The sequence below is a fragment of the Symphalangus syndactylus genome, chromosome 23, assembly GCF_028878055.3.
Source record: "Symphalangus syndactylus isolate Jambi chromosome 23, NHGRI_mSymSyn1-v2.1_pri, whole genome shotgun sequence".
Lineage (NCBI taxonomy): Eukaryota > Metazoa > Chordata > Mammalia > Primates > Hylobatidae > Symphalangus > Symphalangus syndactylus.
In genome coordinates, this window is record NC_072445.2 from 48,895,065 (window position 1) to 48,913,277 (window position 18,213).

The 18,213-nt window shown below is 39.4% G+C and overlaps 1 long non-coding RNA gene across 1 annotated transcript in view; it reads right to left on the reverse strand.

Annotated features, from left to right (window-relative positions):
* Nucleotides 1-7,765: 7,765 nt before the first annotated feature.
* Nucleotides 7,766-18,213, reverse strand: part of LOC129473282 (uncharacterized) — a 103,320-nt gene continuing 92,872 nt past the window's right edge. The window contains exon 4 of the long non-coding RNA XR_008654235.2: nucleotides 7,766-8,053. This is a non-coding gene — a long non-coding RNA (uncharacterized lncRNA). The remainder of the gene's footprint in view (nucleotides 8,054-18,213) is intronic.

Below are 18,213 nucleotides of genomic sequence, written 5' to 3' on the forward strand. Positions count from 1 at the left end.
TTTGATATATTTGGGTATATATCATCATCATTGCAAAACCTATTGTGGCCGGGCACGGTGGCTCACGCTTGTAATCCCAGCACTTTGGGAGGCCGAGACGGGCGGATCACGAGGTCAGGAGATCGAGACCACGGTGAAACCCCGTCTCTACTAAAAATACAAAAAAAAAAATTAGCCGGGCGTGGTGGCAGGCGCCTGTAGTCCCAGCTACTCCGAGAGGCTGAGGCAGGAGAATGGCGTGAACCCGGGAGGTGGAGCTTGCAGTGAGCCGAGATCGCGCCACTGCACTCCAGCCTGGGTGAGAGAGCGAGACTCCCTCTCAAAAAAAAAAAAAAAAAAAAAAAAAAAAAAACCTATTGTAAGCGTACTTCTGATTTCTTCTTTGACCTATGAGTTATTCAGAAGTGTGCTGTTTAATTTTCAAAGGTGGGGAATTTTCTTGATGGCTTTGTTATTAACTTCTAATTTAATTTCACCATGGCCAGAGCGAATACTTCGTGTGATCTCAATCCCTTTTAAATTATAGAAACCTGTTTAAAAGCTCCGCATATTATCTTGCATTTTGAATTAAAATAATAAAGTAATAATAGCCTAATTTAGCATAGCTACATTCACCACTGAGTTTATTCAAAATATCAAAGCTGGGCACTGTGGTGCACACCTGTACTCCCAGATACTCAAGAAGCTGAGACAGAAGGATTGCTTGAGCCCAGGAGTCCAGCAGTTCAAGGTTGTAGTGCGCTATGATCACACCTGTGAATAGCCACTAAACTCCAGCCTAGAGAACATACTGACAATCTGTCTCTTATTTTAAAATAAAAAAAAGGCTGGGCGCAGTGGCCCACGCCTGTAATCCCAGCACTTTGGGAGGCCGAGGCGGGCAGATCACGAGGTCAGGAGATCCAGACCTTCCTGGCTAACACGGTGAAACCCTGTCTCTACTAAAAAGTAGAAAAAATTAGCCAGGCGTGGTGGCAGGCGCCTGTAATCCCAGCTACTCGGGAGGCTGAGGCAGGAGAACGGCGTGAACCCAGGAGGCAGAGCTTGCAGTGAGCCGTGATCACGCCACTGCACTCCAGCCTGGGTGACAGAGCAAGACTCCATCTCAAAAAAAAAAAATAAATAAATAAATAATAAATAAATAATAAAAAAATAGAAATCATGGCTGGGTGCAGTGGCTCATGCCTGTAATTCCAACACTTTGGGAGGCCAGGGTGGGCAGACTGCTTGAGCCCGGGAGTTCGAGACCAACCTGAGCAACATGGCAAAACCCTGACCCTACAAAAATTATAAAAATTGGCCGGGCGCAGTGGCTCACGCTTGTAATCCCAGCACTTTGGGAGGCCGAGGTGGGTGGATCATGAGGTCAGGAGATCGAGACCACAGTGAAACCCCGTCTCTACTAAAAACACAAAAAATTAGCCGGGCGTGGTGGCGGGCGCCTGTAGTCCCAGCTACTCCGAGAGGCTGGGGCAGGAGAATGGCGTGAACCTGGAGGCGGAGCTTGCAGTGAGCCGAGACTGCGCCACTGCACTCCAGCCTGGGCGACAGTGCAAGACTCTGTCTCAAAAAAAAAAAAAAAAAAAAAATTATAAAAATTAGCCAGGCACTGTGATGTATGCCTGTGGTCCCAGCTACTTGGCAGGCTGAGATGAGAGGATTGTTTGAGCCCAGGAGGTCAAGGCTGCAGTGAGCCATAACCACAACACTGCACTCCAGCCTGGGTGAGGGAGTGAGAACCTGTCTCAAAAAGAGTAAAAATTAATTAAAAATAAAAAAATCAGTCACTTACAGAATTGCTAGAAGAATTTCTTTGGCCGGGCACAGTGGCTCACGCCTGTAATCCCAGCACTTTGGGAGGCCGAGGCAAGTGAATCACCTGAGGTCAGAAGTTCAAGACCAGCCTGGCCAACATGGTAAAACCTTGTCTCTACTAAAAATATCAAATTAGCCTGGCCTGGTGGCGCATGGCTGTAATCCCAGCTACTTGGGAGGCTGAGGCAGAAGAATCGCTTGAGCCCAGGAGGCAGAGGTTGCATGAGCTGAGATCGTGCCACTGCACTCCAACCTGGGCAACAGGGTGAGACTCTGCCTCAAAAAAAAAAAAAAAAAAAAAAAAAAAATTTATTTAATCAGGTAAAAGTTTGATTACTACTCATGGGGAAATAGACAAAGTATTTATTTTTAGGAACACAAGTATTGTTCTTTACCCAAAGTGTTGACTCAAAGAGGCTGAGAATAGTGTAATCATATAATCATACCTTAGAGTTTTACCATTTTTTAAATGTCCCATATCATTTCAAAACCAAATAGTAATCACTTGCTTTACTGTAGGAATCGAGTATTGGGAGATATCAAGAGACCAAGAAAGAAGTTTAAAACTTATGGCAAATTAAACTGGACTAATATTTGATACTTCTTTAAGAAATATCAGCTGGGCACAGTGGCTCACGCCTGTAATCCCAGTACTTTGGGAGGCCGAGGTGGGCAGATCACGAGGTCAGGAGATAGAGACCATCCTGGCTAACACAGTGAAACCCCGTCCCTACTGAAAATACAAAAAAATTAGCCAGGTGTGGTGGTGGGCACCTGTAGTTCCAGCTACTTGGGAGGCTGAGGCAGGAGAAGGGCCTGAACCCGGGAGGCGGAGCTTGCAGTGAGCCAAGATCGCGCCACTGCACTCCAGCCTGGGCGACAGAGAGAGACTCTGTATCAAAAAAAAAAAAAAAAAAAAAAAAAAGGAAATATCCAGGGTGGGGGGCGAGGGGAAGAAACAGAAACTTGGAGGACAGGTCAATAAGTGTGGCAAACCACCATGGTACACATACACCTATGTAACAAACCTGCACATTCTGCACGTGTGTCCCAGAACTTAAAGTAAAATTTAAAAAAAAAAAAGAAATATCCAGAAAGATTATCCAGCCTCAAGGTTTATATTATAATGGCTATAAACAACAAAACATAAACTTATTTTCCAAAAGTTTCCAAATGTACTACAGAAGAAACAAACACACAAAACGACTTTGATATTTCCAAAAAGGATAACTTAAAATTAAAAAAAAAGTTAATGAAAAAAACAAACACTCAATGCTTACTGCCTTAAGAAAAATCATTTAGTTAAGCACATTTTCCCCCAAGGCTATTTAAACACCAAGATTCAGAAGTAAACCTTATTTAGATGAGTTTCTAGTCAACGAATTGACCTACATAATCTAAGTTACATAAATCAAAAAGCCAGGCAATATCCTCGAAGGAAGGGGCTAAAAATGGTTTAAAGTTTTTCGGCCTAGGGATAAACATGAACTACAAGAGATATAAATTTTCCTGAACACTTTGTATCACACAGCTAAGCAGAGAGGATATTAATGTTTAATTTTTAAAGTTTTTAAAAATGAATTTCTGTAAGTATTATAAAAACAACAAGCTCTAATTTTGGCCATAATCATGGTAAGTGTTCACGTGTTAGCAATCAGCTTTCAAAATAAGACTTTATAGATGCAGATCTTGGGTTTATTACCCTCTGACAATGCACTGTTAGTAATACTCTGTGTGTAGAGCTGTTGGGCTCCTACTGGTTCAAACACGGCTTTGAACAGCCTGTGTTAATGAAAATTCTCCTTTCCAAAGATGCTTCTGGGTCACTATTACAAAAATCCTGTATTAGAGCCAGCAAACAGCCTCATGCACCAGATCTGAAACTGTACATTTTTCAGGCATTACATGAGATTTTCTTATACAGTTCCCTATTAAAATGGTTTAAATTCCAGACCAAGCCTTGGGAAACAGAGCTTACACTATCTTGAGCCTTTCTATAGCATCGGGCAATGGGATGCAAATGTCGCAATGAAAAGACAAAAGTAGTGTTAAACTGTCACATTGAAACGGCAAATTTATCTTTACTATGGAATAGAGACAAAGCCCTTTGTTATCATGAACTGTGAAATATTCTTTTTTTTTTTTTTTTTTTTTGAGACAGAGTCTTGCTCTGTTTCCCAGGCTGGAGTGCAATGGCGTGATCTCAGATCTGCAACCTCCACCTCTCAGGCTCAAGCAATTCTCCTGCCTCAGCTTTCTGAGTGGCTGGGATTACAGGTGCACGCCACCACACCTGGCTAATTTTTGTATTTTTCATAGAGACAGGGTTTCGCCATGTTGGCCAGGCTCGTCTCGAACTCCTGACCTCAACGGATCCACCTGCCTCAGCCTCTCAAAGTGCTGGGATTACAGGCGTGAGCCACCGTGCCTGGCCAACTGGGAAATATTCTTATGACAATTTTGATTTTACAAAATTAGGTTTTAGTCGTGGCCTGCAGGTATTTTCCTGTTGCTTTCTGGATTAACCCATCTTTTTAGTTAATTCCTGTCAAAATGACAAAGAAGAATTGACTTCTTTCAGTGAGGTATCCTTATCAATGGGAGAGTCTGTGTTGATGGATGGGGTGTTAAAGAAAAGGACCATTAATGGATTTGTAAAAAAACAGATAAATAAAGCAAAATCTCTACTTATGACCACCAATTGATAAAAGCAGCTCTTTTTTCATTGGTAATTTTTTTTAATTTAGAAATTTTTAAAGCAGTCCAACTCAATCATCACTCTACTTATTAATAAAACACAGCTTTATTCAAGCAATTCCCACTGACATGGCCCAAGTTAAAGGTCACTCAGCATGGTTATCACAATACTAAATAAGTTAAAAATTTTAAAGTCAAATGGAAAACATCATTTAAAGCTACACTGTGCTGTAATGGAAAAATCTGAGGCTCTGCAGTCAGGTGATCTAAATTCAAATTCCAGTTTGGCACTTATTAAGCACTGTACTAAAGCTGTCTGAGCCTCAGTTTTCTCATCTCCAAAATGTGCAGACCCTTAGCCTTGCAGAGTAATTGTACTACATAAGGTAATAAATGTAAAATGTCTGATATATGGCATAGAATACAATAGCTCTTCACTAAATAGCAATTTTTATTAGTATTATTGTTTAGAACAAAACCTTAAGAATATATTATTTTAAATAATATTATCTTTTCATGCCCATATTAACTAGGCAAACTAAAAATTGTATTTAATGGGCTTTCTTGGGCTCTTCAGTACAAAAAAAAAATCTAGCTTTTTAAATTGTTGGTTTTGTTTTCATAAGGGAACTAAAAACAATACTGGATTTTAAAATGTATTCACATTAGGTAGGAATATATTTCTAAAGTCTTCCCATTACATGGATTTTAACTATTATGAATTTAGAGCAGTAAACACATCCCACTGCTGCTAAGTATTTACCACAACCTCAGCAAAAATAAGATGAGCCACCAAATGTCAGTGTGACTGCAACCTGGACTCAAGCAAAAGTTAATTGCTCTTCAATTCCCCTTCCTGGAAATACTGATGGAGAAACAGAACTGGTGCCAGAAGACTGGAGATGGGGGAAATGAGTTCCCACTTTGAAGAAGACAAGAAAGAAAAACAAAAAGGAAGAGAGAATCCCAATACTGCACACCACCAGTGCGTTTACTGTTGATCCTGGATAAGATTCTTGGCAGAGTGTTAAAAGAATGGTTTGTGACTACTCAGAAAAGAAAGCACCAGTCCTGGCGGACAGTGTGGGTTCAATAGGGACAAGACAAACCTCATTTCCTTCTCTGACAAGGCTGGTAGCCTGGAAGATCAGGGAAACACTGTGGACATAATATATTTGAACTTGAGTAAGGAATCTGACAAGAGCTCCCAGGACAACTTAAAGGACAAGATGTGAAAATATGGGCAGAAGGCTAGGGCAGTTTATTAGACTAATAAACACATGAACCAAAGGCTGTCAACATCCCGTCACTGCCACTCTCTGGAAGGTCCCTAGAGGCAGGGTTTTGTCCTTGGTCCCTTTGCATCATCATTTTTTTTTTTTTTTTTTTTTAAACAACAAATGACCTGGATGAAGCCAAAGAAAGAGTATTTATCATATTTTCAGGTTGCTTAATAAAAACTAATATTTGTGTAGTGCTTTATTTTTTCAAACATCTCTATACGCACTATTATTCTTTACCTTCACAACTATTCGACAGGGGAGGCAGAACCTTCTATTTTTCATTTTACAAATAAGAAAACTGAAACTTACTGCAGTTAAATTACTCGTTTGATGTAACAAAGCCAGAACACAGTAGAGCCAGGATTTAACCTCATGTATCGAGTCTTTTAGACTTCACATTGGGACCAAAACCTGGGACAGGCAATAGCTATAGATGCCGGATTCAAAAAGATCTTGACAAGCAGAAGTGAGGAGCAATATCTAATAATTTCAAATAGATTCCCAGTGTGACCATATAGGTAACATTTTGTCCCCAAGGATGTCCTGAAACATTCCGCTCAACATGATGTGTGAGATGGTACATTCACTAATACAACCAAGCTGTGCTACATATCTAGAATAAAAGCGATCATAGTCTCCTCCTACTCTTGTCACAACACACCTGGGTAAAGAAGTTCACCCATTAGATGTGATCTTTAAGAGCCTTTCCCGCTCTGGGGTAGCATTATTCTAGCACAAGGCATAGGATGGTTTAAATGAAGCTGTTTTGAGAGTAAATGCTCACAGCTTGGTCATGTAACCATCACAGAACTATACAAGAAAACAGATCACAGAACCTGAAATCCAGAATTCCAAGTTTTAGAGCTAATTCAGTAGTCAGTTGTAAATTTTAAAAAACAACAACATTCACAGTAGCGATAAAGAAACACAATTTTCTCCCTCCCACTGTTATATTAGTCCAGATTCCCCAAACACAGGAGAAGCATCTGTAAAAGGTGTCCCGCTGCTTGGAATACATTATGGAAAACCCAAGAACATTTCTGATATAAGGAGGCAGAAATAGTGACATCGCCCCAGGCTTTCAACTGGCTAGAGCTTAGACCTCTCCTTCCTCTTTAACTTCTCTCCAGTGAAGCTCTATCAAGCTGTATCTTGCCTGCTTCTCCCACCAGCTACCCCACCACCTCTCTCCATCCCCAGCTAGACACGTGCAAGAAAGAGTCTGGTACAACAACAGGAGGGAGGATCATGGAGGCAACTTCTAGAACTTGTAAAACATCCTAAGAGGCTCATTCCTTGTTCTCATCCTGACCAAGTGCCAATCAAGCTTGGATTTCCAAGATCCAAGGCAAGAGATATTCCATCCAAGACAACCAAATGGAGGGTTATGGCAGCCTACCAAAACAATAAAAAAAATAAAAAATTCTCCAAACAGCAAAGGAAATCCATATTTAAGCATATGCTCAATTTCCTATGCCAATATCTTCTAAACTTATAAAACTGTACGTGCCCTTTGGTATCTAAATATCCTATTCTTGGTTCCACTTTCATATCAAGGTTTCTTCTTTCCAACTATATTCACAGCTACTGAAGTTTCTGCCTCACAATATCTTATCTTTAAAACTTTTAAAACCCACTTTACATGTCAGATGCCATCTTTTGCTTTTCTCATTTTAAAGTGTATCCTCATCTTCTATTTCTGACTCTTCGCGCTAGTTTTCTTTTTCGCAGCTTCCTGTGATCAACACCAAAGGCAAAACGTATTAGGTAAACAGGCTGCCCCAGAGGGGAATGGAAGGGAAGAACTACTTAAATCAACACTACCAAACTCTGGTAGTCAAGGGTGTGTGGTATTTTTCCACGAGATGTAGTCTAACAGCTTACACTGCAGCAGTTCAAATACCTCCTGCTAGTGGCATTGCAGCAGCTCATGCCATATGTACCGGAGTCACCAGCCAATGCATCTGATGCCAGGGAGAATCTGCAGTTTAATGAAATTCCCTACCAGTGCTGCAGACATACCCACAGCGTTATTTCGTTTAACATTACGTTAATGCATTTCAGGTCCTGAGTTTATGGCCTGTGCTGATTTTTTTGATGGCTGAGTTACGCCCACCAAGACAACATAACATCCAGACAGCAACCCCAAGGGCAATGTGAGGAGGATTTTCTGATTATGTCATCAAACAGGAAACCTCACGGAGACTCTGGGATTAATGCATTTTCCACTGGAGCTGAAAGCAGGCAGGATGTAGTCACTGGAAAGGAGAGAGGGAGGGAAAAACGTTGGTAGAGGTGGAGGTGGTGTTTTTCATATAACATTTAAAGAAATCACTCATATTTATTCACATCCTTAAGCCTCCAAGCAAATAAAGATTTTAAAACTTCAGTTGAATGTGGTAATAAGCAAGCTATATAAGCACTGGATATGAATGTACCCCACAAAGAGTTTCTCTAAACCATGGCACCATTCTTGCTCCAGATGGCATGGAAAATAATTTATAAATGACAAAAGTTCAATGGGTGTACAGCAGCTGTTCAGTTTCAGCTCTTTGGCCACCCACTTCAGGAGAACTGAGAGCTTTCAATCAACTCTTGTCTCTCACAGGGCATTCAAACAGCATCAGAACATGTGTACAATATGTTCTCAAAAAGTAGCTGGCCAAATATGAAAGATTGGAAAATCAAGTGAAATACAAAATAGAAATACATTCCATTTTCCTCAAAATCCCAAACAAGGACTAAGAACAAAGAAAACCCAAACTTTGCATAACCTTTTTTTTTTTTTGCATGTATACTCACAGCTTCCTTTGCCACAGAATGAGAAGTATCTAGAACTTCATCAGTGTTATTGTAATAGCATATAGTCAATATTTTCCTTGCCCACCTTCATTCACTCCTATGAACCCTTATGTTAAGAAAGCAAAGCACTTCAGCTTAACCATGGGACAACTGCTACTTAGAAACCTAGCATCTCCCATTTTATATTTCTCTTCTGTTCCGAGCTGCCAAGCAAAAAAACAAATTTTAAAAGACCACCATACTGCAAAATAAACATTATCCTCCCATTTTTTCAAGAAGAGTTGCTCAGATGCTGTTCAAATCTTGAGAAATCATTTGCAAAAAGAGGTGAATAGAGATGATTATACTAACCAAATTCTTCGGCTTGTTTAAAACCAAACCTACAAAACTAATGCAACCTGAATAATTTGCCACTCTCAGAAGAGCCGGTTTCAAGGATGGCAACTGCAGTAGGTAAGGTTATCATTTAAGGAGAGAAAACTTTCAAGATAGTCCATGTTGTGAAGCCCATCTGCTATGGAGGCTCTCGGGCATGCACTCTTGATTGACTACAAAAGCTTTCTAAATTTTAGCCCAACCAGGTTTAGATTGGATAGAAACGTGGAAGGATGATAAACAGCTGTCATCCTTTGTAAGCTCCCAAACACAGGAAGGCAAGATTATATCACAGGAGACATGAACCCACCCACACGCTCCTGCTTTGGCGTGTCTCTATAAATAGATCTCTTAAAGGAAGGGGCTCACTGGTGCCTGTGCGGTGACTGTTTGTTCATGCTTATAATATGCGTGGAGTCTGGTTAGAAAAAGGGGGACAGAATCAGAACAACATCTTAATGAAGAAAACACTTCCTATTAAAACTTACAGCAAACAATTTTAAATGAAGATATGTACAGTCATAAAAGATTTTAAAGAACAACCAGGGCTGGCTGAACACAAAATTGTTTTTCAAGTTCACATTCAACTTCATGTAAGCCCTTGGTGGTGAGCCTTATCCAGTCATTTTTTACTACCATTGAGCTAACTGTGCAATCTGTAAATGATCTTTCAAACACTGTTCTATTTGTCCATCAATGAAAGAGAAACGTAAGAATTGGGAGAGAAAACTGGTAAATTATTATATGCTTGAAGGGAGCAAGATCAAGAGAAACATTAAAACCAATCATCTTCCTTATTTTTTTTTAAACACGTATATTTTCTGTACTTCTCGCTGTTACCAGGAATAACAAATCAGCAATGCAGAGTAGAGTTCTTTTCAACAAGTAAAGGCATTTGGACATTTACCCAGAGCTGGGTAGTATAGAGAGATCTGGCAAGTGTTAAAATTATTCTGAAGATACTATGAGGATTAAATTTCATACCAAGAAAATTTTACTCACCGTGCAAAATATCTCTAGTTAAGCAAATTATTCAGAACTTGGGACTGAATACATTCAATAAAGCTGTCAAAAAACAAGGATCCATTGTCTCTTTTTTTTGCCTCAAGGAACTTAGACAGACAGCCACCAGACAGGCTTGCTGAACTCCCTGCGGCCTTCAAGGGTGAATTTCTGTAGGACAATCTCCAGACTACAAAACGAACTTAAACAAGTAGTTCTGTAACTTAAGACTCTCTGCCTTAGGATTTCTTTCTAAATTAGTTGGAATTTGTGGCTGCTCTTTACCTGGTCCACTCACCAGAGAAACAACAATCAAAACCAGTGAGTGGCACAGTCAGTGTATGTAATAAAATGATAGCTATTTAGAATACAGATTGTGAAACCAGGTAAAGTTGCAGTGGCCAACACTGTTATATACACTAGAGCAAACACATAATACGTAGCTCTCCCAGAGTTTCTAAAGCACACTACGCATGCCAGAACCTCTTCCAGCTATCAGATCTGGTTACCTTTTATGGCAATAACCCAATTCATACTGTTTTAACCCAAATGAACAGATGATCAAAAGCAGATCATTACAATGACCCTAGATCTCTGCTGTCCAATAGAACTTTCTGCAGTGATGGAAATACTCTATTTCAAGGCTTTCCAGCCTGGCTGTCCCAAGCAACATGGAGCTACTAAACATTTGAACAGGGCTATTGTGACAGAGGAACTAAATTTTTAGTTTTATCTATTGTCAATCTATTTTACTTTAAATTTAAATAGCCATAGATCTTCAGTGACCACCATACTGGACAGAATGGCTCTAGGAGGCTAAATTAGCAGAGAACAAAAAAAAAAAAAAAAAAATCACCACTTGAATCCTGCTTCAAAACCATTTTAAAATCTGGAATGGAAGAATAATTTTGAAACTGGAATTACAACTAAATTATAACAGACCAAACATGCAATGGGCTGTCAGCATCACTGAGACAGTAGCAGGGGGCAGTAATCTAAAGATGTCTGTGTTTTAAAGCAATGTGTCATTTGATTTTCCACACTGGAATATTTTGCATATAATATTAGGCTCTTTTTAAAAAGGCAACCCATTATTGAAAAACAAAAAACATGGGAGTCAGGCTGTTCCATGAGTATTTTAGGAAGGAAAAGTACAATTGAAAAAAGATTCATTTCACTCTCTTGGTACTGTTTGCTCCTAATTTTAAGAATGAGAAGATGATAGAAAAGGACTTTGTCTAGCACTTTACAATTTGCATTCTTGTACCTTGATAGACATAACAGTGAGTTGATTTTGTCAGGTGTAAACAGTGTTTTCACACTTCTTATAGAAGTGTGCCTTCATTATTATTCAACATTTAATTAAGTCATAACACCAGAAAAGATCTGGTAGTGAGTTTCAGAACCCATACTATCCATAGCTAATGACAAAAACAGAGTGCTAGATCTTGAACCTGTAAATAATATTTCAGGCAGAAAATATGGTATTGATATAAAAGGACACAACATAAAGAACCTAGGATTCATGATCAAATGGGCAATTGAATTGTGGTCCTACAACTCTCTCTCTGTGTACAACTGTGAGGAAGTCAATCTCACTAAACCTCAGTTTTCTCATCTGAAAAATGGGGATATACTGTAATACTGACTTAATGTTAAGTAAATCCTGGATAGAATGCCCTGCATGAAGCAAGCATATAATAAATGTGTGCTTTACTACTCACATTATAATAATAATAATATCATTTTTGGTTATTGTGAGTTATAAAAACTCTGGGGCAATCACCATTCCCCCCCCCTTTTTTGTTGTTGTTGTTGTTGCCCAGGCTGGAGTGCAATGGCGCGATCTCGGCTCACTGCAACCTCCGACTCCTGGGTTCAAGAGATTCTCCTGCCTCAGCCTCCCATACCATCCCATTTTAAAACCATTCTTGATCATAAATGGACAGATAAAATCCTATTACTCAGGAGTTTTTTTAACTTCTTTACCACAGGACTAGTGAGAGCCTTTGATGCATTCATTCCCTGATATTCAAGACACTGCTGTCATTAACACAGTAAGAAGGAAATAACCACTTCATTCAACAGTCTTTCCAGTTCTTACAAACATGCTATCTTTATTTCCTCAGATGTTGTCAGACGTAAGGTTTCTTTTGCAGGAGAGATTAATGAGGCAAGAAGCAGACATAAAGGCATAGACTCTAAAGAATTTTAATCTGAAGGAAATTTACTTAAAGACCATCTAGTCTAATCCTCTAATTTTGTTTTTTTGGAACCTAGGTCCTGGGAAGGTAAAATTGCTTGCCCTAAATTTCTGAAAATTCTATTCCAGTGCTTTTCCTGTCTTAAAATCTTGCATCAAAAGTTGACATCAAGATATACTTTGGGTTCAGTGGTTCTGTGATCCCAATGTCTGTTTCCTCGGGCTTTTAAACTGATGATGGCAATAATTAAATTATAGAAAACTATAATGTATGTGCACAAAATCATGCATGACAAGCATCACCTGTTCTTATTAAGTTTATAAGTGAATGACCCAGATCAATAATTTGGATGAACACATAGAGGAATATAAACTTTTGTAAAAAGCATACACACAAAGAATATAGAAGGATATATGTATACACACACACACACACACACACATATATATACACGAGAAACCTGTTAGATGTTAAAGACAAATTCAAAACTTGTGATTTTATTGCTTCAGTTTCCAAGCAATTTTTTTAGAAATTACACTTATATCCCTTTCTTCTTGTATTCAATATAAATCTAAAACCACATTTGACGTGCTTTAAAACCAATAGGTTCTTTCCACTAAACAAGCTGATTCCTAAGAAAGTGTAGAATAAAGAAGTCAAAAATAGTTTTCTTACTTGTAAAGCTTTCTAAGGAAACAGGTTTAAAGAGAATCTTGAAAACCCTGGCTAAAGTATATTTCAGATATTATCAGTGATATTTTCTTATCTATTTGTCAGTGTTTTCCATTTGCTGATTTGATTGAATTCCTGCCCATTCATCTTCTCATGGGAAAACAAAAGTTAAAACCAGCTTAACATAAAGAATTGTGTGTGTTTGTGTGTGTGTGTGTGTGTGTGTGTGTGTGTGTGTTGGTTTTGCTGACTGGCTTTGAGCCTTTCCCCATCTTTATTACCTTTTCTCTAGTAAAAGGTTTCAGAGTAGTATTCAGATCACATTAGAAACCTCATTCTCCTTTCCTGCTATCATTCCCAAATTTTAAATGCATACTACTTTGGGCCATCATCAGTGAATGGTGGAAAGAGTACAAGCTTTAAAATCCAACAGACCTTTGAAACCAGCCTTCCCCAACTATTAGCAGAATAAAATAAATTTTCATTTTCTCTTGTAAAAGACATGTATAATGTCATAGGATAATTGGACAATTAATGAGATAATACATATAAAACATCTAGTGCAATGCATAAAATACCCTGAAAAATGGCAAATATCATGATCATCTTCAGCAATAACTGACAACAGTTGCAATATTTACAACAATGAAAGTTTAAAGAGGAAGAAAACAAAATTCCATCTTTAAGGGACTTTCAAGCCAAATGAAGGGGCCCAATGTACTCATGTGGAGATGAGTGGCAGTGGAAGAAGAAAGAGCCACCCTCCAAGTAAAGGGGATAGGAGAAAAGAGGAGTTCGAGAGGGAGGGATGGTCACAGTTGGAGAAACTCCCTGGAGCAACCAGAACTTGAACTGTGAACTAAATTGCAAGTCAGGCTTGAATATACACGGGGGAGCAGGAGGGTCATTCCAGGCAGAGATGTAGCTATGGCATTAGCTAGAAGATGCATCTCGTGGGTCTGGGTGAAGCAGGGCAAGTCTTCATGTAGGAACCATGATGGGCAACTAAGTACAACTCAGATTGGGCAAGCCTTGAATGTCAAGCTAAGAAATTCAAGCTTATCCCTTCAGTGGCTGGGGAAGCATTGAACATTTCTCAGCAGACAGCAATATATATACAGTGGTTGCCGAGGAAGATTCATCGGCAGGAAAATTTGAAGGTAGGGTGAGAGGAGAGGTGCTGAATGCGTGGAGACCACAGTTTTAACCTACACGGTGGGCTGGATCAATGTGCTATTTCACTCTGGTTAAATATGCTAGACTGGAAATGAAAGGGCGTACATAGTATACAAAGCAAATGCTTACTCTTTGCCCACTGAATCAGGGACAAAAGTGGCAAAGTGACGGTGCAGGCCTTCTTAGGGTTACACAGACAGAGAGGAAGGCACAGCCCAGAGAAGTAGGCTAGGGAGAGGTAGGGGCCAGGAGGAGGCCAAGCCTTTAGCAAGGTTTCAATCTGTGGTCAATCTCAAAGGATTAAAAGGCTGGTAAGCAGGATTATAAACAGGGATTAAGGTCCTGGTAATGGACAAGGCAGGTTGAGGCCTCAGCAGGGATCAGAGCCCAGCTAAAGAAAAGCCTAGGCCAAGAATGGGAAGGCCATAAGAACATATCATAAGAAAGTCTATCTCTATCTGATCCAGCAAAAAGAAAAATTAGATTGTATATCAAGTTATTCAGGTCTTTCCTTATAATGATGATGATTCTTCTAAGTATAAAACACAAGGGCCAATCAAGGTAGGTAGGTGGGTTCTCATCTCCTACACAGCTACACAGCTATATCTTCAGTTTTAGAAGATTCATCTCTTCCACTTCCTGCTACAGTCACTGTGTACCCCGAATGGCTTAAGGGCTTGGCGCCTCTGTGTATGAAGCCTGAGTTCTGACTCATAAGTCTTAAAAAGATATCTAAGGCTGACTCCTTCATCTTGGGCTACAGCTGCAAAGAAGACAGACACATCCCTTGCTTTTGCAGAGCTTACATTCTAGTGCACAAGTGGGGAAAAGGACAGATTACTTTAAAAGTCAGGCAAACAAATGAAAGATAATGTCAGAGATAAAGAGATTTAAAAAGGCAAGACTATAAACGTGATGCTGGAGAGTATGGGGACAGAGCTGGGCAAGGCTATTTTGGATTGTGTCATCAAGAAGGTGAAATCTGAGCGGAGAGGAAAAGGAGCTCTGGGGACAAACAGCAAGAAGGAGCTTATATTTCTGGAAAAGAAAGAAATCAGTGTTCAAAGAAATTACTATGGAGGGTGATACAACATCAGCACCAATTACATGCCAGGCACTGTGTGTGGCACATGGCATTCATCATGTCCTTCATCCTCCAAACAACCCGTCAAGTTGTTACTGTTTATACTTGATAGAAGAACACAAATAGGTTCATAAAAGCTAAATAAGCTGCCCAAGGTGAACAGTTAACAAATGGCCACACCAGAGTCCAGGTAAGCTTTGGGCCAGAAGCTTGGAAGATGGCTGGATAAAAACACAGACAGCAGGAGCCCAGGCCTGCTGGGTAGATGATGAGCCCTGCATTAAGTGACAGGAGCAAGGGCAGAAGAAAGGTATAAGCCTGTGTGATGATACAGGGCATTCGCAAACAGGACTTGGTGGACTAGACATGGTGAGGGATTAGCCTATAAACCTGAGTGTGTTGCTAACACTTAGAGGAATGGAGAGCTCTAAAGGGGGTCTGGGTTTTTGCGAAAGACACTGAACTTGGGTTTTAATGTGTTGACCTGATGGGATCTAGGTAGACAGGGAACAGCTGGGTAAAGAATTCCCGACAGGTGGTTAGAAATATGAAACTGAAATTCAGAAGAAAGGCTGACCCTTAAGATGTGGATCAGGAGTACCTCGGCCACATGGTGGATCAGCAGCCATTTCTGTGTTTTCCTGTAAGGGATAGTGGTATCCATGTTGGCTTCAAAAGCATACTGATCTTTCTCCAACCTTCAGGAAACATGAAAGAATTCTCTCTGCCACCATTAACATGAGTAGCTCCAGAAATAGACAGACAGGCAGGCACACACACACACACACACAGTGAATTTAGTTTTAAGTTAATGGCCCTACTACACAGACGTACAGCAAAATGACATGTTATTTAGATTCAAATGCTCAGAGTTAAAATGCTATGAAATCATATGGGCTTTGACTTTTTAATGTTATTCAATTGATGTCATTAAAACAGAGGAATTAGTCTTGTAATTATTCCCTTATGAGCTCTGCTGTCTGTCTGAAAAAAAGAAAAAGCACTCATTTCTGTCCCCAAACCAACTTATTTGGAGGAAAATTAGATGGGTTAAAGACAGCAAAAACCAAGTTTCAACATGCATGTGGGGAGAGGAAGAAAATGCATGTCAATAATGCAGAATGCCCTGCCAGTCAATCTGAGCCGTGCCTTCCATTTGGATTGTGTAGTCTGGCTGATGCGGCAGTGAGGATAGATCTTTTCTCTCCTGTTTTAGTGTGCTAGCCATTCTTAGCACCCTAACACTTCATTAACATGCTAATGTGTGACAATTATTTTGTGCAAGTACCACCATATCTATTTTTTTAAAGTCACTATCAACCACAGCCAGAATGCAGGACATAATTCCTGAAAAATGAACCAAAATACTAATGGTGATCACACCATTACTAATAAGGAAACAAAAAGCTGCTCAAGAGATTTTTTCCCCCTTTCCGTCTTATGGCTTTGGCAGGTCAATCATTCTTTGTGTGATCATCACTGAAAAAAGAATCTGATTTGTCTGGAAGCATAAGCAAACCTTAACATTAACTCTACCAAGAGAAAGAAAGGCAGAGTTAGACAGTTCTCTCACTGTCTAACTCTGTAATCTTGAGCGAGTCATTCCTTATAATAATAATAAAAAAAACTAGTCCCTCACTGATGACTAGTTTTCTTATTTATACAGGTTGAGTACCCCTCATCTGAAACGCTTGGGAACAGAAGTGTTCCAGATTTGGGATATTTTTAGATTTCGGAATATTTGCATTACTGGTTAAGCATCCCTAATGCAAAAATCCAAAATCCGAAATGCTCCAATGATCATTTCCTTTGAATTTTAGGTCAGCATTTAAAGAGTTTCAGGTTTTGGAGCATTTCAGATTTCAGGTTTTAGAATTAGGGATACTCAATATGTTGGAGTCTCTGACATTGTCTTTAAGATCTCTTCTAACATAAATATCTGCAATCAAAGGATACTACCACTTTAACAATGGCTAAACCCTCAATTTTTATTTTAAAATCATTTTATGGATTGTGTATATTATTTGTCTTCATCTTCGATTGGCTTCAAGTATCAAAAAGAACACCTGTACCTCTATGGAGAATCATTGAACTCTAATAAGGTACATGAAAGATGCTGAGATAAATGGAGAGACAGTAAAAGCTCCTAGATGGAATAACTTACCAAAAATATGTTAGTTCTTCAATTTTCATTTATAAATTCAGTAACATTCAAATGAAAATTCAATTGTAGTTGAGGAACTGATTCGATTGTATTTATTTCAAAATTCATATATGGCCAGACACGGTAGCTCACGCCTGTAATCCCAGCACTTCGGGAGGCCAAGACAGGCAGATTACTTGAGGTCAGGACTTCAAGAACAGCCCGGCCAATACAGTGAAACCCCGTCTCTACTAAAATACAAAAATTAGCCAGGCATAGTGGCGCGCACCTGTAGTCCCAGCTACTCGGGAAGCTGAGGCAGGAGAATTACTTGAACCAGGGAGGTGAAGGTTGCAGTGAGCCGAGATTGTACCACTGTACTCCAGCTTGGGTGAAAGAGTGAGACTCAGTCTCAAAAAAAAAAAAAAAAAAAAAAAAATCATATAGAAAAGAAAAGTTCACAGATACCTAAATCCACTATGAAAAAGAATAACAATAAGCAGGACTTACTCTACCAGATAGTAAAATATACTACCAAGCCATAGCAACAAAATAGCATAAACTTTAGTTAAAGAACAGAAAAACCAATGGAGCATATCAGAGAGCTGAAGGGCAACACCAGCTTAAATAAACAGAATCACCATATGAAAAATCAATGGATTGCTACCCGCTACCACATACACACATGGACTTCAGAGAGATTAAAGACCTAAATGTGAAAGATAAAACTATAAAACTGATATGAATAGATAATTTTTGTATCAGAAGAAGAGGGAATATTCTGCAAAGCCCCCAGAGTAAAATACTGATAAACTAAATTACATCAAAATTAAAGACTTCTGTTCAACAAAAAGTGTAAGAGACAAAAGTTAACAGAAACATGACAGGCTAGGAGAATACATGTAATGTCTAAAGCCAGCCAGGGACTATCTGGACTATACAAAGAATGCCTATAAATCA